Raw genomic sequence first — 2,150 nt, forward strand, 5'->3', positions numbered from 1 at the left:
TAGGGGCCGCTGTTGGGAAAGAATGGTTCCTTCCTGGGTTCCAAGGCATGGGGAGGGGCAGGGCCCCTTGCAGAAGGGGCTGTGGGGGAGGGGACCCCTGGGCCAGACCTGGGACTGGGCTGAGACCCTCTCTCCATCCGAGAGCGAGAGCTCACCTGGTCCAGGCCAAGAGTCTGCGTTGGGCCAGGCTGCCCCGGTCGAGTCCCTCGCAAGAGGGGGCTTCCTCGCCAACCAAAGTCCCCCGCGGCCTCGTCAAGCGGGGGCCTACCTAGGGCCGGCGTTGCCCTGCAGGTCTCTCCCACGCCAATGGTCACAGACGTGCTGACTCCCATCGCCGTCAGTCACCTCCGCCGTTTTGGGACCGTGAAAACTGGCCTTTCCCACAGGTGGCCTGAGGGCTTCTGCCTTGGCCGCCTGCCAGGCCCGGAGAGGCCTGTCTCTCTGAGAGGAGAGGCTCACAGTCTTCCCCTTCCTCGTCAGTGTCCACTCTTGCTCTGTGTTTCTTCTCTGGGATGAGAGGGGCGGGCCCCTGAGCACCCAGGCGACTCTCAGACATCAGCGTGCCCTTTCTCCTCTCGCCCCACTTTGTGGTACCGTACGAATGAACACTGATCTTTTCTCCGGGTTCGGGGACCCAAAACGAAGCTGCTTACCTGTTGGGTTGTGAGGTTTTCAGGGGAAAGCATTTCTTCTCCCGTGAGGCTCACTGCGCTCAATTGGGCTTCCAGGTCCGTGTGTTCCGTGTACCAGGGACATGGTAAGCAGGCATCGCGACCGTCCAAAGCAGTTGCATGGGTTGTTTCGGCGTTGACTCGAGCCACAGCCGCCAGGGTTTGAAACACACACACCACACGAAAGGAAGAACTCATCATCTGAAGTAGCTTCGGCTCTGCCAGAGCACGCCACGCAGCCAGGTGATTTTCCTGTTGGTTGTCGTGCCAAGCTACCATAGCAGGGCAATTCCACAGGTATACTGTGCAGAGTTCCAAACGAAAGCAGATAGCCCCCTGTCGCCGAGGCGCAGCTGCCTAGGCGATAAAGCCCCAGGCACTGGTGCTCCTGAGGGCTGCGGGGACAGCCAGGTCTACGCCGGTGGCAGGAGGCTCTGGGCCTCAGTGCCCTGCCAGTGGGCCCTACTTGAGTATATGTGCTCTGGCATGGGGTGGAGTCGGTCTCAGGTGGGCCCTCCCTCCACAGGCCTCTCCTGTCCCCTTGGCTGAAGCCGAGCCCGGCACTGGGGGTTGGTGCCTGCGCAGGAGCCTTGAATCTCTGGACAGGCCCCGTGCCAGCTGGGACCTGAGCCCCAGCCCAGCTGCAAGCCCTACGCCCAAGTTCCTTGGCCTTGCCCAGGGTCAGCTAAGAGGGAGGAGAGGAGAAGATGGTCGTCAGCACAGCGGGAAGCAATAGTGCCGACACCTGGCAGCGGGAGAAGTGCCTCCAACAGCCCCGTGGGATCTAAGCCCCCTCTGGCTCCAGCCGCCGCCCCAGCCAGGCCTCTCCCCGCCCCCCCACGGCCGGCCGAGCCAGGACCAAGGCACAGGCGCCCAAGCCCGCCGGGCAGGCCACGCCCCCCAGCCGCCCCCCCGCCCCCGGGCGCCCGGCGCCCCGCCCCCGGCAGACTCGCCCCGCCCACGCCCCGCCCCGCCTCCGTTGCTCTGGAGACCGTGGCTGCCGGCGGGAGGGGCCTAAGGCCTGGAGGTGGAAGACAGTGGTGATGAGGGGGAGAATTCTCCACTCGGGAGTTGTCCCCAGTGGTAGTGGCGGGACACGTGCGGCCACTAGACATCCTGCGAAAACCCACCCAAGGCACTTCCCGGAGCGTGTCGACTGCCAGGAAAACTCACCCGCCGGGCTTAGGGGTTAGCGGGGTTCCCAAACGGACACATCGAGTGCCCGCGAGAGGCCACGGGAAGGAAAGGGGTCGCTGGCCTGCTAGGACCCTGCTGGGTGGGGGCTGTGCTGGAAGAGAACCTCTGCTATGGTGTCGTGGACTGTTGTTTTCTCCCTCTAAGTCTGATGAAAAGAAGAGACAGAGGAAGGAAGCTCCAGGAACAAGCAAGCGGCTCGGGTGCGGAAACTCAGAGCCCAAACTACCACCGCTAGGGGCCGCTGTTGGGAAAGAATGGTTCCTTCCTGGGTTCCAAGGCAGG

Source organism: Dasypus novemcinctus, unplaced genomic scaffold (genome assembly GCF_030445035.2).
Source record: "Dasypus novemcinctus isolate mDasNov1 unplaced genomic scaffold, mDasNov1.1.hap2 scaffold_101, whole genome shotgun sequence".
In the NCBI taxonomy this organism is placed as follows: Eukaryota; Metazoa; Chordata; class Mammalia; order Cingulata; family Dasypodidae; genus Dasypus; species Dasypus novemcinctus.